We start from the raw sequence: 14526 nt of genomic DNA on the forward strand, positions 1-14526 counted from the left end.
GTGAAAACAAGAGGGCTGCCACCACGTGTTCGTGCATACGAACAGCGGCCATCCAGCCGATCACTTAGAACACTGAGGTGTGAATTGTTATAGAGGTGTTAACAGGGGTGAACTAGGTTAATACGCATACAGGTGGTCTGGGTTTTTCGTGGTTGTGTTCGGTTACCGAACAAAACAGGGGAAAACGTATGTGAACACGGTATTTACCAAACAAAACAGGGAACGGTAAGGGAACACAGTATTCCAGTGACAGGGTACTCTGTCACATCCGTGCTGCGGGATTTAACCTCCCTTTAATTAACATAGGGGTCATAGTGACCTCCATAGGTTTTAATGCGTGGGGGGTAGGAATTGTTAATATTTATTACAAGGAGGGAGCTGGTAGCACTGCCTTTTTTGCTTCTTGCTTTTTTTTTTGCGCGTGCGCAATGTTATTTTTGTCCTAATGGGCGAAAACAAATTATTTTTTTACAGAATTTCATCCGAAAAACAAATGTTTTACGGACTAAATTCGAAATGGATTACTTACATTTTTATTTAGTACGAATTCATTCATACGAAACAAAAATGTCACTGGTGCACATGTCTAATAATCACCTGCTTGTTCTATTTATATGAAATTGTGTCTATCATACTGTTTTTGTGTTTTTTGCCAGTTTTTATTTTTCATAATATGAACACAAACTTAATATGTAATACCATACTTCTGCATTTTCATACTAATAAATATGTGAAGTATTTTTTTTTTTAATTAAATGCAACTCCAATAGTGAGAGTTTGTAAGTGAGCGAGTGTGGAATGTGAGAGTGTGCGCAAAAGTGTGTAAGAGCATAAGAGAGTGTTTATGACAGAGTGTGAGTATGTTAGAGTCACACGCACACACAACCATATGGAGGGCTTTTCAGAGTGAGGAGGAGTGTGACAATTTGGCCAACATATTCACAGCACTGTAAAATAAAAGACACACAAGTATACACAAACATTTAATTCTAACTAAACAAAATTAGCATACAGGAACCTAGCAACAGTAGGTGAAGAGGACCCTGCCCAAACAAACTCACAATCTGAAGAAGAAAGTGTGGTTGTGGGCTAGAGGCGTGCAGTGGTTTGGCTGGGCCTAGGACATCGTAAAGATTAAATACATCACTGCATACATGGATAATTTAGCCCTTACAGTTAATATTTTAAGCACTTTAAAGACCATGGGTTAATCTTATTCCTTTATATCATGACAATATTACTTTTTAAAAATAAAATAGGCTTCTTGTGGGTATTTCAATTTTTGTTCACGTAAATACCCAAAGATTTGTGGGTGAGTCTTCGTGTAAATTATATAAACATTAAAGATACACTTTGTAAGAAAGTTGGCTTTGGGGACACATTTATTCTAACTGCAAATGCAACTTTCATGTTCTGTAATATAACTCTGAAAGCTGTGATTTCATATTAAAGATTTTTCAATCACATTCCCATCTTGATTGCTCGGCATGGTCCTTATATTACCTTATTGTCAATAGCAAGTGTTCGTCCTTTGGGGAGCCATTTAAAAAGCAGCTGCCATTTAATGAGTAGACAGAACATTTGTCTCCGCCAGCTCATCTCTCAAACATAGTTTTCCTGTGTGGAGAGCTAAGACTTCTTCAAGAAAAACAACAGCTGTACTTCAGTATTGTCCCCTAGTTCTCGATTTTTAGTAGCGGCCCAGATAAAATAAACACTTGCACCCTCTGTGACTGTGGGTTAGGTGAGGGTGTTGTGTTTTTTGTAACAGGATATGGCTCTTGTAGAACAGGCACTTTTATCCTTCAGTATCACTTTCTTTTAATCTAAATATTTATCCGCAGATTTTGCTCTCTTCTTAATTGAAGCTTTTAGTGTTATATGAGTGTGATTCTCGTAGTTCATCACTCACTACAGGCTGATAAAGCTATTTATATGATTTTTTTTTTTAAATCCAGTTTTCAAGACTTTTTTTTAGTATTGATTGGGATAGACATTTTGCTTTTCTCCTTCAAAATATTTTAAATATTTTATTTAACCAACACAATCATTTTGACACGTCTTCAGGAAAAAAAAAAAAGCTACTGAAAAGTAGCACAGGACCATGTTTAGGTTAATTTGCATATAAGCCGAAAAATGAGTCACTACCCCTTTTCAACCTAAACATAGCAGGATTCTAATATAGATATGGTAATTTAATGTACACAGTAATTGGAATAAATAGAGGTGTAATTCTCAATAATAAAGATTAACTAGTGTGGTTAATTAGTAAACAGGTCTCTGGGACTACAAGGTAGGCATGTCATCACATTACAATACTGAATATATACATGTTTGTCTGTCTCTCTACCGGATCATCAGGAGGGAAAGAGAGAGAACAACATCCGGGGAGGCACCCTTGAGCGCTATTACCATTCATATCCTGTGAGTGCATTTCATTAAGCACATAATTTTTTTTTTTTTTAATTCTTTATTTTGGTTGTGCATATGGTTACAGGTTATTAACAGACGCCACAACAGCGTATTTCAAGATTAACAGTAGTTACGTAGTGGCATAGAAATTCGCACATTTTTTTTGTTATATATCATGTATGACTAAACAGGTATGTCGTCAAAATATGTTTAACTCGAATAAAATAAAATAAAACAGCAATGTTTTCACAAACACCACAACAGTGTATATTAACATATATCCGCATAGATAAGGAGTATGCCAGTGGTTTGCATGTTCACACATTTTTCTATATAGAAGTATGGTTATGCTGTTATCGCCTGTGGTACATTTATCGTTTAGCCTTAGTATTAACAGACGCCACATTAGCGTATCTCAAGATTAGCAGTAGTTACGTAGCGGCATAGAAATTTGCACATTTTTTGTTGTATATCATGCCTGACTAATTGGTTATGTCGTCAAAATATGTTTAACTCTAATAAAGTAAAATAAAATAAAACCGCAAAGTTTTCACACACCCCACAACAGCGTATATTAACATATATCAACATAGATAAGGAGTATGACAGTGGTTTGCATGGTCGCATATTTTTCTATATATATATAAGTATGGTTGTGCTGTTATCACCTGTGGTACATTACCGATCAAATACATATATGGTAAGGTGGAGGTGAAGTGACCCCTAGGTCTCATAGTAGTGTTTATTTCTGCAACGCTTTTGCTTGGGGTTCTTCAGGTGACCGGTGTTAAGATGCATCTTGCTGTGTTTCAGAATCAGTCCAGGAGACAGGCAATCAGCCCCAAAGGAGTGTGTTGGCTGTTTTGCCTGCGGTGGCCCTTAGTAGTTCAGCCAATACCTATTGGGTGCTGGATACAGTCCAGGTATGAGTGGCAGTCCTGCATGGCAAAGCTTCTAGGTGTATGCAGGTAGGTTGGTTCCTTGATCCCTTTTGGGGGGATCCCTTTCCTCCTTTCTGGCTGTAGTTGTGACCTTGTTGGTAGTCCTCTGAGTCGCCTCTGTGAAGCCGGTCGGAGGGTATCGTGCCGGGATGTCAGTAGATAGGTCGGGTCTTCTGTCTTTTTTCTGGTTTCCCGCAGCGCTCCAGGCCCATGTGTTGATCCTGCTTTGTGCCGGGTAGTGATATCCCGTACTGCCGCCTTCTGCAGGGAGGAAGTGCGACGCTTGGTCAGCAGCAGTGATGGGACTTTTGCAAGTGACCTGCTCGGCTTTCTCTTCTTGCCCCTGGGTGCAAGGTCCTGTTGCTGGCTACCTTGGTGGTCTCTTGGGTCTGGTCCCGAATGGTACCTCCGTTTGTGCTTGCCCCTCGGGGCCATGCGTTGATGTGGGGTTGCTGCGTTGCTCTGCCCAGACTCACTTGGTGAGCCCTGTGGGGATGAGTGTGGCTGTTTGTCAGCCACCGAGGATGTCATATGGGCCTCAAGCTTCTCCCAAAATGCGGAGAATATGATATTCAGACGTGCTTCAGTTTCCCGCCATGCGTCGGAGGGGTCTGCCGTGCGGCAGGCCTCCGCCACTTCAGAGATAGTACGGACCCTGGGCTCAGTGACATAACAGTCAGTTAAGTAGGGGCGGACCGGGATGACCCCCACCGGTCCGGGGGGGGAACGAGAGCTCACCTTCGGGCATCCGACCTGGTATCGCCACAGGGGAGCGGCCGACTCCCTGGTGACCGCCATGCTGGTAGGCCGCATCATGAGTTGGGCTCAATTTATTGCTTATGAGGTGTCGATCGGTTCGTATCGATGCCCTCTCTCACTTGACAGCCTTGTATCCTCGCTTAAATGCCAGTGTGGCAGTGAAATTCAGACTTCAGTGCCCATTTCAGCAGGAGCTGTTGTGATGCACGTCTTCACAGCTTCGCGGTCAAGCCCCGCCCCATCATTAAGCACATAATTGCTTACAAAACTGTATTACACTATAGATTTGTTTTGTTCCTTATTTTTAGATTTCACAGCCATATCCCAAACGCTTTTGGTTTTTCTATATTGTCTGTCTCTCTGTCTGTCTCTCTATCTATCTATACATTTAAGGGAGTTTAGGTTTTTCTTTAATGTTATTACAGGAACACTAGAGCATATTAAGTGTATTCCTAAAGCTATAGTGTCCCTCAATCATAAATCTATTGATCTTTACTCCCTGAAGTACCTTGGTGCTGGCTCAGTCTCCACCTTCTCTGACATAAACAATGGGGGAGAACCTAATGCCCGTGCACAACAAGCAAAGTACACGTATTAAGCTTCCTAAATAAAATTGAGAAACATGAAAAAAAATTTAAAAATGAAATTAAAAGAATAAAAAAATGAAAAACATTACAAAATATTCGGGGAAACAATTTAGACCAACCAAAAAGGCAAAGAAATTGACTTAATATAAATATTATGCATACATTTTGCAGTACACTGATAAGCACATTTCCCCCTCATTTGGTGCACAGATAAAGTAAGGAAAAATAACCAATACAGGATAAAAGAGGAGTAGCAGTAAAACATTTTTTTATATATATTTATTACATATATAATATGTATAGCTTTTATTTTACTGCTCCTTTTTTCTTCCCATATATTGGTAACTTCTCCCTTGATCTGTGAATTAAATCAACATTTAATGGCTGTCTCCTAACCATTAATTATCTTTTTTCACATCAATCATCACTTATATTGGTGACAATGGTGGAACTCCAAATCACAAATAAAATGATCAAGCCTGTCTATTTTCCTGGATATGGGGCAAAAGTAACATCCCCAGGACATACTTAAAAACCAGAGAAATCTGAATGTACCTTTCCTGGTTAAATACTTTGTTATTATTATTATTATTATTATTATTATATGAGTTGTTTGTTCGGTTATATGTCCATATGGCATTTAATAGTTATGGAACTTGGACAATGTGTCAATTGGCCTAAATTTGTACAAATTGCAATTTGTCTGAAAAGGACTACACAAGTCAACTAACAACTTACAAGTCCTGAGAGAGGAAGCTAGATTGTACTATTAATGGTATACTGCAAATGTAAAGCATTTTATGTGTACATGAATGTGCATGTATCTATTTTTCAGGAATTGGAAGATTTTCTAGATTTACACGTACTTTATAAATTAGAATTTATCCCTTCATTATCCCATCAGGACAGAAAACAACCTTGCCAAGTAAAATTTGAAAAGCCAGCAATACAATATCTCTAAGTTGCTCTTTCTTTTCAAAAACATGCCTCCTTGATGATGTAGTGGAGGTGGAGAGGGAGCCTCGATGCTGTAAAAAGTAAGCAAAATTTTTATTTACACTTCACACAACACTTCACCAATATTTTCCAGAGCACTGTGGCTTAGTCCAGCACTTTCAGCCTATCACAGCCATCCATGTTGGACAGCATTGATATTGATAATGTAAAGTTAATTCTGCATTTTGCCTATTGTCTACTGGCAGTAAAACCTCTACATTGGCTGCTTAGATATCCCTTTATAAGGTGAACAATAACATTGTATTCATCAAAATGTGTCTTACATGATCCACACTTTGTAAGACATTTGTTCAATCTCAAGATTTTGCCAACCAAACCTTTTTAAAGAAACTAACTAGTTATCTGTGTTGTTTTACCCCAATGAATAGACTGCATAAATCAGATATGGACTGGTCAACATCAGATAACATGCAACCAGTGAGTGTCGTAAACAGTGCCTTGCTAGTGCTCTGTCATAACTTTCAATGGTATATTTGGATGCCCATTATATAGTGATATAAAATGAAAAAGTATTTTACAATAATAACTTTATCTATTTAAATCCCAGCAATGTAATAACACAATGAACAGAGGCAATGTATTTATCTTTGCCTTACAATGTCATCAAGTGCACACCAAGTTAATATAACAGGTGCTACATGAAATTTAGAGATGAAGAGATATTGAGAAAATGATAGAAAGAGAAGCAGACATTCAAAATTATTTTGTCGATCTAATTGCATATTCTGTGTTATCACCAGAGGGATATTTTACTAAATCAGGTTGGGAAATTATTTTTGTTGAGCTGAAAACTCAGCCATACTGGTTTATAAGCTATTTCTGAATACTATAACAGCTGTTTTAATAAATAGCTATGTATATTGTTTTAGATATATTAAATTATTCTCTATACTAATTTGCCAGGACTAATATCATGATGTATCCGCTGTTACAACTAAAGAGAGAATACCCGAACTGAAAAAGAAAAATCTGGGCTATTTCCTCCTAAAATTTGAAATTTATTTTAAATTCACACTTTAGAGAGAAATCTGTAGGTGTGTTTTATGTACTGTGTGTATATATTTATTTATTTATTAATAAAATATTTTACAAGGAAGTATACATTGAGATTTCTCTCGTTTTCAAGTATGTCCTGGGCCCACAAACATTGCATAGTTACAATTGGATACAATATAATATTAAAACATACTAAACATATATACACATATATAAATTTAACACAGAACAGGTAAGAAATATAGTCAACCAATATAACAGGTGCATTCTATATTAAGATATGTTGTATAGATCTATTTTAGATTGAATGAAGATTTGACTGTGTCTGTGAGGTTATTCCATAATAGTGATGTTCTATAGGAAAATGAGGATCGAGTCACTTTATTTTTGTATTGCAGTATGCTAAATTGAGTTTTGGTACTAAATCGGCAATTTTAGGAAGTGAGAACAGCTGGGGAGATAATTCTACTCAGTTAGGGTTGGAGCTTCCCAGAAAAGCTCTTATACACCGCTGGAAAGATAAAGAGTGCGTCGGGATTCCAGCGATAGCCACCGTAGCTCTTTTAGCATGTCACAATGGTGGATCATGTAATTACATTGTAGCACAAAGCGACAATATGAATTATACAATGTATTAAGTTTATGAAGGTGGATTTGCGGTTCAGGTGCATACATCACATCCCCATATTCAATGACTTATATTAGCATTTATTACACTATTGTGGTGCTTAGGCAGGATTTGTTTCAGTACAGGGCACCTAAGTTTGGATAAAGTATTTATGAGAGTTTTTCAATGTAAAGGCCAAAGGATAGATTTGCGGTCAAGCAACATACCTAGATATCAATTACAAAATTCCCAATTATACAGCAGAACAAAATCAGATAGCACTGCATTATGCTGTGATGGACCGCCTGGCACTCCGACTAAGTACCTCCGTCAATCGCTGCTTCCTACTACTTGCAAGTACCATCAGCACTGCACTGGAACACCATAACCACTGTAAACGCCACGAACCGCCGCAGCTTGGTTGGGGTCTCGTCATCCTCCACCCACCTTGGATCCAAGTCCAGGATCCAGCTTCCAATGGGTAGGCCTCTCCTAGTCCAGAGAGCATAGCAGGAACAGCTCTTAGAAGAGCTTAGTGATTATACTCAGAGGAGTATATTGATTATAGCAATCCCCAGAGTGTATGTAGTTCTCCAATCCCCCCAACATGAGCCTAAACTTCATGAAGGGTAAAACAAGTCTGTTTAGCGGAAGCCAAAGCTGGCCTTTTATGCAAGTTTCCCAACAAAGGTGACGCCTAGGTGGACCTTGTTGGACACAGGGAAACAAAGTGTACAAGCCAATAAAAACAATGTGACAATGAATGACACTCCCATATACAGTACACAATCCCTTCCATCTGACTGTGATATAATTAAGGCAGATATTGCATTAACTTAATTATCCCCAGGCAGAAAAAAAACCAAAACATTTTATAAAATGTTACCCCAAAACACAACATTTGAACAACATCTGAAGCAATACTGATCGACACTTAAAACAACTGATTTTTTTCCCCTTCTTTAACATCAGTTGTTTTAAGTGTTAAACTCTATTAGATTGATCAGTATTGCTTCAAACCTGAGGAAGAGAGGAAAACTCTTGAAAGCTTGAAATACTATGTTAGTCCAATAAAAAGGGTATTATTGCATACTGCAATACTCTGGTATTTTGGCATCTTGTCTACTGGACTAATACGGCTAATCCAATCTACACTATATATATATTAATATTTCTAATATGATTTATATATACATATATCATATTAGAAATTAAAGAGTTAATCCAATCACCATAACCACTTTAGTTATTTGAAGCAGAAATACAGAGTTTAACCTATTTGCAGTTGGAGATGTAACTCTACCGCCAGCAGCATCATAGGGGCATCATTAGCCTGTCTGGAACAATAGAACAAATAAACAAGACTGCTGCTATAACTGCTGCCTTTCTGGCTGTAGTGAAAAGCAAAGACTCTATTTCCTTGTCAATTAATCAGGAGCACAAATCAACAAACAACAATACCTGATAGTTTTATGGCATCTTCCCTTTTTACAATGCAGTTACGGTAATCTAATGTGTATGCAACTTAAAAGGCTGCATAAAATATTTGTTTAACCCGACTAGCGCTTTCTGTTAATCCATAATATTGATCACAGTTTGTCAGACACATAATGAGGCTTTGATTTTATATATGTGTATACTGTTAAGTGGAACATGCATTTTCAACACTTACATGGATGGATGCACTTATATATATATATATAACTAAATATATAACTATTACTGGAATGAAAATGGCTGATTTTTTATACCTTTTGGGGCCCATGAAAACATGCTGCAAAATCTTAGCATTCATTTTCCTTTCCTTAAATGTGAAATTCGAATCATCAAGTCCTTATTCTTACTAGCAATTATATAATTTTATTATTATTGGTTCTAGTAAAGGCACAGAGTTACTATTAATGGAATTGATGTAATTAAAACTATTTATGAATATGCAATCACAAGAGTTTACAACTCAATTTAAAAGGATAATAAAAAACAAATAGGGAAAAAATATTGCACAACTGAAATACTCAGTATTATTAAAGAGGATATACATATTACACGATATTTATCTATAAATTGCATTTCAAACTATGTCAGCTTTGAATTTGAACTTATTACAAATAAAAATACAGTTAAATTATTTGTAAGTAAAGGTAACTGTGGTTTTAAACAGATAATGTTAAGACATGTAAACATGTAAAGACACTGTTTTAAACACAAACCTGCACACATACACACACACACGCAGACACACACAGGCACGCACACACGCATGCACACAAACACACACACACACATACACAGACACACACAAATATATATATATATATATATAAAATTAACAACTCATGTAAATAATTTAAGCTTGATGAATACCAAAAGCACAATCCTTGCTCTCTGATTAACATCTGCTAACAGATTGTTGTGCTGATTATATTGTATGGAGGCTATGATTGCAGTTCCTCTGGTTTGATGGTTTGACAAAATAGATTCATAGCATTACAGTAAGCTGTAGTACAGGCTTCCCCAAACTCCGGCCCTCCAGATGTTGCTCCTATGATTCTCAGCCTATTTCATTCATAGAATCATGGGAGTTGTAGTTCAACAACATCTGGAGGGCCGGAGTTTGAGGAAGCCTGCTGTAGTAGATTACAAAATGGGCTTTAGTGGGTGTACTCTCCTTGCCTCCTTCTTCTTCTTCTCCTCATCCTGTACCTGTCCTGGCCCAATGGAAATCTGAGTACTCCTCAACTGACACCTCTCTGCTGATCTTCAATCTCCATATTAACCTTGTCAATCTAGAACTGTATAAGAATGTAATACCGCTCATACCTGTAATACCTATAATATGCAAAAGTTCACCTGCAGCTGAGTGTCGGTGGATGATGTCAGACTGCATTGTGCATTGTGCACTATAAATTCTCGTAATAAACTTTCAGTTCAGTCGTCTCTTTTGACAAGCAAACTTACTTCAGTACCAACCTTTAGAACAACGTTTTCTAATATCTACAATTGCCTCTTTAAGACCTTTAATGACTCTACCCAATCAGAGCATCCTTCACTAACCTGCCGGCTAACAAAAAATATTACTTTGATGAGCAGATTGTTAAAAAAGGTCAAATAATCTAAACACTCTATCACTGCCTCTTTCATAAACTTGATCTACATTTATTCTTCAAGTCTAGAATTGTTCTCCCCAAATACAGCTCTTCTGTCTTCTTCTTCCCCCCTGGAAGCCTCAGTATTATCCCTTCACGCCTTAATCTATCAGTCTCCTCCCATTCTTGTTCAATCTCTAACATTTAAATCGTATCTTGCCCTCTCCTAAAGGGCAGTCCACCTTATTTGATTGCAAATTCCTGTCCTAATGTGTTTTACACCCTACCTCCTATAGAATGTAAGCTCGATTGAGCAGGGTTCTCTTCAACCTATTGTTCCTGTAAGTTTATTTGTAATTGTCCTATTTATAGTTAAATCCCCTCTCATAATATTGTAAAGCGCTACGGAATCTGTTGGCGCTATATAAATTGCAATAATAATAATAATAATAATAATCTTTTAAATGTCATTAAACAGTGCAATTGTATTGCATATATGGTCAATTAACTTTCCAGCTTGAATCTTTTTTTTCTCTTTTTCACTTTTTTGGAAAAGTTCCAGCAAAAATGACAATGATGTAATTGTTATTAAAAGCAAAGGTCAATGCTCTCTACTAATTCTTCTTGACCTTTCCACTACTTTTGACACAGTGGACCACCCACCTATTTTCTTCACTCTTAGAGACACAAACACAGAGATAGATAGATAGATAGATAGATAGATAACTACTACGTATTATTATTATTATTATTATTATTATTATTATACACTACTAAAAAATATCTTTTCTACTAGATGGTCTGAAAGAAGGTTTGTTTGCCACATTTAGAAGTATTAAGATGTACCTATGTGTATTTAAAGATTTGAGTTCAGGTCTTAAATACCTTTCTAAATATTTTCACTGGAGGTGATATTTGGACTTTATATGAGAGAAAATTCTTCAAAATTCTAGAATGAATAAAAGAACAAATGTTGTTAAATGCAATTTTAGCACAGTCAAAGCAGGCACCCTCTCTTTATCAATGGTATCTGTCACCCATGTGTCTTTCTATCTGTCTATCTATTTATATATAGACAGATGCTGTTTGTCTTTATTTCTATATCATTGTATTTTGTGCTTTACAACTGAGTTATATAAATGTACAACATAAATTTAAGAGTTGGAAGCCCCAAATACATATTCATTCCATTACAACCTGAATGGCAAACATAAGATTTTCTAATACAATCAGAAAGACGGCTATATTAATTTTAAGAAACTCCTCATCAGATTGATGCATACAGTTTATATTTCCATGTACCTACAGCTACTTGTACGGGTTTATTCTTTAGGTATTATTTAAAGCTATGGGTTGTAGTATGATGGTCAGTGATGTATTCTTTAGTAAAAACCCATCACTGAGAAAAAGCTTTAAAAATTCATAAATTAATGGAAAACAGATCACCATTATCCAAAGAAATAAAATGACTTAATAAATACAATATTTTTGTAATTTTACTCCTGAGAGGTAATTATTGTATGGTTACATTTTCAGTAATAATACTATTAGTTTGAGTGTAGCGGGACATGTAAAGATCATATATAATATTTACCCAAACCTTCGTTGGAGGTATAGAATACAGTCTAGACATGATATTGGATTAAGAAATAACAAGTTACTTGATCACACTAATAGCAGAAGCACATCATTTTTTATAATGCTTTACTGAGTTTACACATTTTTTTCAGTGGATTCTTAAAAGCATTCAGCTTTGCTACATGTAGAGCGCTTTCCGAAAAATCAATTTTATTGGGAATTTATGGGTGTGTACAATTAATCAAAATTCACATGTAGACTTGTCAGACTAGGAGCTAACAATTATACAGACTTTCACTTAACCATAATGCAACGTTTACAGAATACTGCTTTGTTTTTAAGTGGTAATATGTAGACTCAAGATTTTATAGGCACAGCTCTACATGATGCTAGAAAATGTTAATGGAAAATACTATAATGTGTTTTGTCTTCAGACATTAGTTATTCCTGTGTACTATATATTAATGGCATTTTTCTAGTTTTGTTTAAATGCAGGATGGTTTAAAGTGCAGAAATGTAATCATTTCAAATTAAATATGTATTTGCACAAAACAAAACTTGTTGCAGACTGGTACATGGGAATTAGTTAAATTAACAAAACAATAAAGAAAAACACAGAAACTGCATTTTCCTTCGAGAGTTTCATACTCTGTTTGCTAATGAAAGAGTCATTTGTAATGAAGTAAACATAGTAGCTCATGTTTCAATGTTACTGTACATGGACAGGGCTTTCACAATCCAGCCGCAATGTTCGGGTGATTTTATCAACAGTTCATCGTAAACAAGCTGTATAAACTTAGCACTAAATTTCACAAAGTGTCCATGTGATTCATCAACGGAACTATTTCCTGCTGAATTACAGTGCAACACGTATTAAACTTCCCCCTTGAACCAAACACTCTCTCTTTGGTTCCACACATATTGATACAGTTCAGAGATCAAGTCAGAAGTGTATATATGAGTGTGTTATGATTTTTGCAACTAACACTTGAAAAGCATTATTTTTTTTGCCAAGTTTCCTTGTACCTCCACTTTGGGTCTCACTTTGACCATGTCAAGGTCTTCCTCAGTCCTCCAGTAACAAAGTACAACACTGCAAAATGTAGCAACAACTTTAATCCCTGCCAGTAAAAATCCTCAGTTCCATGGCTGCTTCTTCTTGGGCTGAACAACATTGTACAATTCCAGCTTTTTGAATCTCCTTCAGCAGGGTTTGGCCTAGCCATGTGTAATAATGTAACTCTATGGGCAGATGGATTTGGACCCAAAATAGGCATTGTCCTCCTAAATAGGTACACTTTAGAGATATGCACTAGAGAACCCACTACTGTACGCTTGCATATTTCTTGCTGTCAATATGATACAGGACTCTTGCAATTTTACATAGGCAGTTCTCATAAATGGAAAATGTTGCAGATGTAAATGTGAGGGGGGATATTGCAATATGAATAATGTCAATGCCATCTCGTAAATTGGTACAGGCAAGTTATATGTGCAATATTACCAAGTAAAATATTCTTTCCCTTTATTTATCTAGATGCCAAAGTCTTTCCCATAGTCTTTCGTTACACGAATAGGCTCCATGGCATGGCTATCTGGGGTGATGCTGTTCATACGGTTAAACTACCGAATGAACAGTCATTCGGCTCCATTACCGAATGCAGAGGTAAGGAGGCTGGCGGGTCAGCGGTGTTCACGCAAACAAGTGTCCAGTTTCCAGTTTCATGAACACCGCTGGCCGGAGTTAAAATGGCCGCTGCCACGTGTTCGGCAAACGAACAAAGGCCACCCAGCATTCGTCAATTAAGCTGCGGTTAAACGCAGCTTCTGGGTGGTCAATTGATGGCACACTCCAGTTCCCAGGTGGTCGATCATTCGGTACTTTGTTCGGTAGATTGAATCTACCGAACACCCCGGCAGAAAGGCACGAATACGCTTTTCTGCAGGGAAAATAAAAGGTTTTAAATGCCGGGCCACAGTCCAAAGGGAGCAGGCGAGCAACCAGGCTCCTCCAGTGGACAGTGGCGAGGCTGGTTCCGCCACATTGACAAATTCAGCTATCGCAGTTGGCACAAATCTATCCTAGGTAAGCTCACAGCCTCCCTGAATAAGGTTACCGTATATACTCGAGTCAATGTCTGTATTATGGCAATTTACATTGCCATAATACAGACAAGGGGCTGTAGGAGGGGGGCTGGCAGGAAGCTGTTACTTACCTCTCCTGCAGCTCCTGTCAGCTCCCTCCTCCTCCGCGCCGGTCCGGTCAGCTCCCCTGTCAGCTCCCACTGTAAGTCTCGCGAGAGCCGCGGGGTCATAGTGCGGCCGCGAGACTTACAGTGGGAGCTGACAGGGGAGCTGACTGGACCGGCGCGGAGGAGAAGGGAGCTGACAGGAGCTGCAGGAGTGGTAAGTAAACGCTCTGCCAGCCCCCTGCTACACAGTGCACACCACTGGACCACCAGGGAGTGAGAGCCCCCCTCCCTGGCCAGCTAACAAGCAGGGAGGGGGGACGAAAAAATTAATAACAATTTAAATAATGAAAT

Source organism: Pelobates fuscus, chromosome 6, assembly GCF_036172605.1.
Source record: "Pelobates fuscus isolate aPelFus1 chromosome 6, aPelFus1.pri, whole genome shotgun sequence".
Taxonomy (NCBI): Eukaryota; Metazoa; Chordata; class Amphibia; order Anura; family Pelobatidae; genus Pelobates; species Pelobates fuscus.